Source organism: Arvicanthis niloticus, chromosome 9, assembly GCF_011762505.2.
Source record: "Arvicanthis niloticus isolate mArvNil1 chromosome 9, mArvNil1.pat.X, whole genome shotgun sequence".
Classification (NCBI taxonomy): Eukaryota; Metazoa; Chordata; class Mammalia; order Rodentia; family Muridae; genus Arvicanthis; species Arvicanthis niloticus.
Genome location: NC_047666.1, coordinates 39,954,495 through 39,963,693, shown reverse-complemented (window position 1 = coordinate 39,963,693; position 9,199 = coordinate 39,954,495). Strand labels below are relative to the sequence as shown.

Sequence of the window (9,199 nt, the reverse complement as noted above, 5' to 3'; positions counted from 1 at the left end):
AAGTACATAAAAAAGTCTTTAAACTAAACAAAAACAAAACAATCAACAAAAACAAACCCATATTTGTTATTACCATGAGTTCACTCGTGAGTAAACAGAGAACCGCCCCCCTCCCCCTGAATGCAGGTCCATGTGCCACAGGGTGGGCAAAGTCCAGCATGTCCAGGGAGAGAGACAGCTAAGGCAGCATCTGGACACCTGCCTCCAGGTGGAAGCCACAGGAGCAGTCTCTCTCTTTAGGCATGGAAAAGAACTCATGTTATACAAGATGTGGGTACTTCTCGGGAAGCTGCCGTGGTCAAAGATAGGATGTGCTGTCTCCACCTAACGCATGGCACAGAGGATGGCAGAGCCAGGCTTGTGGTGGCCAAGGATCTGGGCCTGTATAGTAGCTGCCCAGGTGTGACAAGACGAGAGATATGGGCGACACAGGCATCAGGATGGCCTGGGCTCTGGGTGGATGTCTGTAGAAAGTCCTAGTCATGTGTCATGGACAGGGGAGGAGCCAAAAGGGGCACCAGGTAGGTTCAGAGTGTTGGTGGGCCACGGGCCTCACTACCAGCTGCCTTCCTTCCCTGTAGGAATGCCACTGCTGGGCTCAGAGTCTGGGATCCAGAGCCTGACCACAGGCCTTCCTTGCTACCAGTCAGCACTGCTACTTAGATCCTTTGGAGCTGTCACGGCACTTCCTCTGTTCCGTTCAGTGAGGTTGGTGTTCTGTTCACCCAAACGGTGTCCCAGGTTTTTCTCTTTGAGTCCAAATGCTGTTTGCCATAGCTCAGACCAAAGGAGCATAGCTGTGTCCTAATGTGACTCCAAAGGTTTCTCACAGGAAGAGTTGGGTCTGCTGAGGGCACTTGCCTCAGGGAAGTCCGGTGCCCTGTTATAAAGAAGCAGAGGCTTATGGAGAAGAGCACGTGTTGACTTCTAGCGCTTAGCCTTTACCAGGCTCTCAGACACAACTCATATGATGTCCCAGAGAGGTTAACTAGAACACAAGACTGAGTCCAGAAGCATAGGGAATAGCTCAGAAAGTAGGACTCGACTTGACTTGGGCCATGTATACACCCCTCACTGAACCATATACCTAGCAACTTGTTAGCATCTTAGGACTCCTATGTGTTTCAAGCCCCCATACACCTGCTTTAAATAATGGAAATAGTTATTCTCTCCTTAGTAGCCCTGTGATAGAACCCCACCTCTGTCTATACACACCCTGGAACACAATCCAGAAACTGTGGGCACGTGGTCTTTGGTGCATACACAATAAAAACAAAATGCATCTGCAAGTAAACTTTTAGGGAGAATTCCCTAGTTACTGTCTTATGCCTATGGATAATTGGGTGTGCTTATGATTAAAATCAGGTGTATTATGGGAACAGATATGTCCAGTAGAGGAATGACCTAATCTGTTAGTCAAAGAAGAGAACCACTTAGACTCCACCGATTGGTAGCCACCTCCTCTCTCTTGAACCCTACAAAATGAAGCGCTGGCCGTAATCAGGGCCCCTGAGTACCTTCACTCATGTGGCCCACTGTCTATCTGTACTATGACTGTGTTTCAAATAAAGCTTCCTTGCTACTTTTACAAGTCTGTGTGGTTTTTATTTCATTCTGAGTAAAACACCAAGAACTGGGAAACATTGGGTACAGACAGTGACCCCAACCTCAAACCATCAGTGACAATGGCTCAGAGTGAGTGAGGGCTGAGTGGGGGTAAATCTCTGTTGTCTTTTTACTACCACAAGTATGTCAGCTGAGCCTGTAGGCACTCCTACCACATGGAGGCATCCCCAGAATTGGCTACTGTCATAATTACTTCTTTATTGCTGTGCTAAAGTACCATGACCAAGGGAACTTGCAGAAGAAAAACTTTGTTTTCAGACTCCATGTCAATCATGGTGGGAGCGTGGCAGCAGGTAGGCACGGTGCTGGATCAGTAGCTGAGAGCTCACGTCTAGAATTTTCTGTTTTATTGGAAGAGACATGGAGTTGTAAAAAGGTTAAGTGACCAGGCAAAGGTTGGTGAGTAGCGTGGTCTCTGTGACCCTGACTGTGGATGTTCAAGTCGACGGGCTCCTGGGAGGGAAGGTGTACGCTGATGGATGGAGTTTCCGCTGGCCCTGAAGGCTGTGTCCATGAAGCCCCTGTGATCTCATGTTGCCTTTAATGTGAACAATGCCACAAGGTCCTGAAATATGCCCCAAGTGTTTGTAGAGGTTGATAGCATCTTTGGGACCTGTTCCTACCATGAGCAGAAGCTGTAAAATTTCAATTGTGCAGCTCGTGAGGCCCAAGTGCCTTTTTCGAAGTGTCATAAAAAAGGCTCCATCTGATGTCTTACTCAAACAAGCCTGCACTAAGGATCTGTGGATGTCCGTGACAGGAATACTCCTGTTTCTTAGATGGGAAGTTAGAAGTAAATCTTTCTTCTTCTGAGATAGAGAGCAAAACATTAAAATCAGAGAGATGGTGGCTACCTGGGGGACCCACATTTACAGAGGGGCCAAGGCTGAGGGAGTGGTTCAGTGTTAGAACATTTTCCTAGTATACAAGACCTTGGTTTCTATCCCCCAACACAGTGTACACACACACATACACGGAGAGAAAGAGGAGAGGAAGAGAGATAGGAGTGGAGAGGAGAAGAGAGGCTTCGAGGTATCATGTATGGTGGCACATGCCTGTCATCTCATCACTTAGGAAGCCGAGACAGGAGGATTGCAAGTCCAAGGCTAGCCTGAGCTCCATGGCTGGAACTACTTGGGAAAACTGAGGTAGATAACTTGAATATTTCATCTCAGAGAAATGAGTGTTCATGTGTTGCGGGGGTGGGGGGGTGGGGGGGTGCCTACACTGTTTTATGCTCCCAGCTGGATCGCACTCTCGCTCTGACCCAGGAGCTATCTAGTGTCCATGAATGAAAATACACACACGGGGCTGGTGAGATGGCTCAGTGGTTAAAGAGCACTGACTGCTCTTCCAGAGGTCATGAGTTCAAATCCCAGCAACCACATGGTGGCTCACAACCATCCATAATGAGATCTGATGCCCTCATATGGGTGACTGAAGACAGCTACAGTGTACTTACATAAAATAAATAAATTAATTAAAAAAAAAAAAGAAAAGAAAATACACACACACACTCAGCCAGGTAATTTTTAAATGCCTTGCCTACCTCAATGACTGGGCACTCCTAAACCTTCTCCTGCTGCCCCAGGCCCAATTGGGGAAGCGGCCAGTGGCCACTTACCTGAAAACTCAGAAGGCTGGTTGGCTTTGTCTCCTGCTGATACTGCGTCCCTTTCTTCCCCTCAGCCCTCGAGATTCTCCCTCTGTGTCCTACTCTGTGTCCCACCCCATGCCAGCCATTAGCCGCCGGCATCTTTATTGATAGATCAAAAATAAACTGGGGACAAGCATCTAGACATGAAGATTTGAAGATTCAAAGCATTATCACCAGTCTCCAAGACTCGTGTTCCCCAAGTTCAGGCTTGATAATCACAGCATTAGGAATAAGACAAAAGCAGAAGCAACCCACATGCTTGTCAACCTAGAATGGACAAATGATATGCACATGTGGAGAGCCTCCAGGCAATTAAAAAAAAAAAACACACACACACACACAAAAACTCTAAAGAGCAGGGAATGGTGGTGAGCACCTACAAAAACAGGCTTTAGGAGAATTGTGGGTTCAAGATCAGCCTGGGCTACTTGGAGAGTCCTTATTTCAAGCATCAGCCAATCAGGCTGGGCAGAGTGGTGCACAGTTTTAACCCCAGTACTTAGGAGGCAGAGGCAGGAGGATCTCCGCGAATTCAAAGTTATTCTGGTTTAAATAGTGAGTTCCAGGCTAGCCAGCCCAAGCTACGTGGCTACATTTTGAGATCCTGTCTCAAAAACACAAAAGCAATCAAATACTGAAATATGGGGCAACATCGATGACCTCATAATCTCAGACACAAAAGAATGTGTTTGGTTTGAGCATTGGTACGGCTCTTTCGAGAACAGGTGGAATAAGTCTTGACGGTCTGACATCAGGGTGTTCACGGGTATTCATGGGAATGATGGAGGTGACTGGGGTGTTGGCAGTCGCTGGCATCTTGTTGGGTTAGGATTACATGAGTGTGATTTGAGCATTAAGTAGCATGTGGATTAGATGTTAATGAAAGTCTGGAAGAAGTCAGGGAGATGACCTCTTGTGCCTGAGAAGGGACAGCTTGGCTACAGTGACATGGCCCTACCTCTGCTCTGTCTCCCAGTTGTGGGAGTTTCCTGGAGACTGGAGGGAAAGGCAGGGTCTCCCGGCAGACATAGGCAGCTGCTTCCTTCAGACGGCCCAAGCCTCTGTGGTTGGGCTTGGGTGGGGAAAACATGGTCCTCAGGCTGTGGGGCTGGGGTCGGTGCTTTCTTCGGGGGGCTGAATTGACTCATCATGGAGTGGAAAATGAGAAGTATTTTTGGTTTTGTGTTGTTCAAAGGGTAACTAGCCTGTCTCAGGTTGAGGGTGGGGGTGGGGGTGCCTCCTGAGTTGGGGATGTAGGAGCCTTTTATTTTTTAAAATAATAATAAAGAAACAAAATTTATTTTGGATGGCTGCAGCAAAACACACCGGGTAAAAGGCTCCTTACTTCAATTTCTGCAGATTCCACCTGATTCTCAATTATTTCCATACACTGTCTCTTAGCTGGTGGCTCTTCACAGATGACAGTCTCTTCAGCAACGTCTGTTGCTGGTACTGCCAATACTTGCTGTCCATCGGGCATGGTCACAATGATGGGCTGGCCCATCCCACTGGTATGAATGGAGTGCAAGTTTCCCAGCTGGATGCCATCTGTGACTATCGTGATGACTTGCTGACCCCCTGAGCTAACCCCCTGAGCTAACTACTTGCTGAATTGCACCATCCACAGATTCTGCAGTAACTACTTCCTCTGTGGCCACTACTGGAGTTTCTGAAGAATTGGACAACGGGGCAGATGCTTCAGCTAAGGCAGCAAATGTAGCTAATACTGACATAGAGGAGTTTCCAAACTGAACAGCAGACACTCCTGTTTCATCTGTAAGACTCACCACCCCTCCGGGTACAATGATGAACTGTGGTGTGGCAGCATGTATTGTCACAGTGTCAGGACTCTCCGGGTTGGTGTTGATTTGGTTCTGCATAGCAATCTGTATTATCTCTGCTAAATCTTCATTTCCATCGTCTATTGAAATATCAAATGCAGTTTTACTCTGCGTGTGTACAGCACCACCATATTTGATTAAAAGCTCCACCACCTCTTGATGATTATATTCTGTTGCCCAATGCGGAGCTGTCATCTTTAACATATCCTTTTCATTGACGTCAGCGCCATGCTTAAGCAAAACCTCTGATGTAGGAGCCTTTTGATTGGAGTCTTGAGTCCAGTTGGGGCTGTCCAAATCCCAAGTCTAGTTTGAGTCAGTTCTAAAATGTGACGTTAGTGATAGGTCAAAGATAACCACAGCGGGGAGGAAAGGCCTCGCTGTGAGAGGGAGAGACACAGGGGAGTAAGCAGCATGCCTGAGATAAGGCTGCCCTAAGTCAGCTGGGCTGGAGGAGAGGAGAGGGAAGGTGGAGTCAGGAGAAGCAAGAGAAGCAAGAGGAAGCACCTCAGTCAGGCCACAAGGGAAGTCATCCTGTGAGGTTGAATCCTAATCTCCATAGGTGTACACTTATGAGCGTGCACACACACATACACACCCCACACACACATACTATTAAGCCTTAACCTCCATACTCATGAATACATGCACACATGCCCGAGCACGCACACACACACACACACACACACACACACACACACACATACTATTGAGCCTTAACTTCCATACTCATGAACACACACACACACACACATGCTTGCATGAGCACACACACATACACACACAAGCACACCTTCTTGGGCTCTGCCTGTACTGAAGAGATTGTGTCCCCACCAGAACTGAATGGAAGTTACCCACTCTGACACAGAAGCTATCCCATAGGAGTGCACTGGCTGAGAACTGCACACCAGGAGGACACCCAGCACCGTGTGACGTCCCCACCAGGAGATGAGTACTAACAGCTCACGGGCCTCTTCCCCGTGGGTTTCAGCTGGCCGCACGCAGTGTGTGCTGAGTTCTCTATGCAATACAAAAACAAAGCCAACCCCACAGTTCTCACCTTTATAGAAAATTGTTTTCTTGGAGCCATTTTGAGTTTCAGTGGCCTGGAAACATGGATATAGGTTACCCCAAATTCCAACACGGAAGTAATTTCATGAAACTTTATAGAAAAGAAGAAAGTCATAAATCAAGGCAGGTTTAAAATATATTGGTGGGTCCATCCAAGAGATTGTTTCAGTAAAACGGAGGCCGCTTTTCTACAGGGACAAGATGCTATCTGATCTGATGACATTAACTTTCCAAGTTAGTGGAAGCTCATGGTCTGCTACATAAATAGATGCCAAAAGGTTTTTTATCTACTAGTCACAGGATGTTAGCTCATACACAGGGATGGGCAGGGAATGGCTATCCAGGGAGCTAAAGGTAGCCTGAGATAAGGAGATTAGCCTCTGGACCTGCAACATTCCAACCTCTCCACACCACTTCACTTTTAATCAGTCCATCAGTCTTTGCAGCTCCTTTCCAGAAATTCTCCCTGACACCATCAGGAGATAAGGCTCTACCCTCTTCAGCTGGCCCCAGGCAGGTGTGTGCAGAGCCCTGGGACTGCCAGGTAGCTGCTGCAGGCATGGACCGGCCTCACTTAGGAAATCCCTGGTCAGCCCACAGCCCTGCCTGTCCCTGTGGACAACAGTCCCTTGTTGCACTTCTGACTCTTCCACGTGGGTCGGTTGACACTCAGTGATTGATAGAAAACCTGGGCAGGGAACCGAAAAGCTGGCTGCAAGGTGGGGAGAGACACTCCATGGAGAGGGGCACTCCATGGAAAAGTATGTAGGAAGAAAAGCAGAATGTTGGTGACTACAAGCTTGGGAACAGTTAAATATTAATAGAGAACAGAAGGCCGTTAGTGGGGAAGAGTGGGGGAGAGGGCAGGGCCAGAACTTAAGAGCCTGCAGGAGGGCTTCTGTCTTGTGTTCAGAGGCAGAGATGGGACTTTGCCTGGAAAACCTCTCCTGGCTGAAGCTATTGTCTGCAGCAGCTAACACAAAAGCCACTCCACTCACCAGAAGCCTAAGTGAGAACAAAGGCAAAATGGTCTTGGGGGCTCAGGGGGAGAGGGGAGCCCCTAGGCTCTTCAGTTCTTCTAAGTCTGAGATATCATAGTCTATACCCCTGCAGAAGGCAAAAACTGACTTCCTGGTGTTGGGGATGAGCCACTGATCACCTGCTCCACAAAGCTGGAGAGTGTGAGTCAGGATTTATACTTTCACCAAGCCAGGTGTCTCTCGTGGCCACAGGTCCCCCGTAAAGGAAAGAGCCAGAGGGGCCAGCCCAGCATGGCTGTTCTTCTTCCAGCCCATCTGCCATCCCACTACAGCTTCTGTCACGGCTCACATATTGTAAGCTTAAAACCCACATATATTCATGGTGTTTGGAGGTGGGGGCCTTTGTATTTGAGGAGGTCATCAGGGGGACCCCCATTTTGATATTAGTGGCTTTCTAAGAAGAGATCCAGGGGGTCTGAGCTGGCAGGCACGTTCTGTTTCCGTATGACATTCCTTACCATATTATGACATAGCATAAGGCTTTCACCAGATGCTGTCTCTATGCCCTTGGACTTCCCAGCCTCCCGAACCATGGAACTCCAAACCCTCTGTTGTAAGCTACTCAGCTTCAGATGCTTTCTTAGAGTAACAACAACAACAACAGAATTCTCTTTTGTAACTTAAGAAGAGTGGAGCCAACCTTACTGGTGACTTGAGAAAATTAAGTGAAATTTTATGAGTCCAGTATCAGCAAGGAAACTGATCCACCAGGCACACTGAGCTGACACAGCCAGAGATTACTATCCTTGTAGCACTGGGAGGGGGGCCCAATGGTGGAGTGCTTGCCTGGCATACGCGAAGCCCTGAGTTCAATCCCCAGCACTGCGAACATTTAAAACTACCATGCTTGCTTGCCTTAGTCTGAGTCTGCCGGTGACAAAATGAAGGAGTTCTCGATGTCAGGCATCTAATGATCAGGTCATTCTGCCCAGTGTGCAGATTCGGCCCCGCACTCTCTGGCAGCCAGTGATATTAATTAATAGCTGGCGTTTCTTGAGATCTCACCAGGCTGCAAATGAGTTTTCTCCTCTAACCCTCATAAAGCCCCGGGTGCCGGAACATTTCACATTTGAGGAAATGGAGACTCAGGGCGTGTAATGTGACCAGGCTAAGAAGCACAGGAAGGGCACAGCCTGGAAACTGAACATTCTAGAACGTACTCCATGACTACTGCCTGGCACTGCCTCCTGAGAGGTGGGTTCTAGCAAGGACAGGGGTGAAAACATACAGTGCTGTCCACGGTCCAGCACCTCAAATGACCCTTCCGCGTCTTCACTCAGGCAAGGCTCCTTCCATAGCAGGCTACTGTATTTTTCTTCTACTAAATTCTAGTATAAAAGAAACAAAAAAAGGAGCCTCTCATTCCTAGAAGTCCTTGTATAACCGAGTACGTTGTGCCACGGCTTTAAAAGGCTCTGGAACTCACACTCCATACGAAACGAGATCGCCGAGGACAGGGCCGGCTTCCTCCCTCCACTTCTGTACTTACCACAGCACCAGAGCATAGCAAATGCTCAATAAATATTTATCAACTGGCTAGGTACAGGCCTCACTTCATAGTCACTAGGGTCCAGATAATGTCAGGGGCCGTGATAATGCTGTGCCTCTAATTTCTTCTAAAAACAGGGAAAACAGCCAAAGGAAAATGGAAAATACATAGCTGTGAATCCAGGCTATCATACTGATACAGTCATAAGATGTAAATTTATTCAGCAGAGAAGTGGCTCATGGGAGTTCTGACAGTCCTGAATGAGAGAGGATTACATGGAGATGCCCAGGAGTCTAGGGAAGGGTGGACTCAGTCACGATCGTTTCCTTCCATCTGTGCTTTAGGAATGCAAGCGCAGGGGCTTATGGGATGGCTTGGTGGATGCAGTACTTGCTGAAAAAGCAAGCGCACCGGTGCAGAGTTTGCATCATAGCATCCATGTAAAACTCCAGGTGTGCATGGTGGTCCACCTGGG

General features: G+C 47.9%; 1 pseudogene; it reads right to left on the bottom strand.

Moving 5' to 3' along the window:
• Window positions 1-1,892: 1,892 nt before the first annotated feature.
• LOC117715719 (GA-binding protein subunit beta-1-like) lies at window positions 1,893-7,768 on the bottom strand (annotated as a pseudogene).
• Window positions 7,769-9,199: the final 1,431 nt, after the last annotated feature.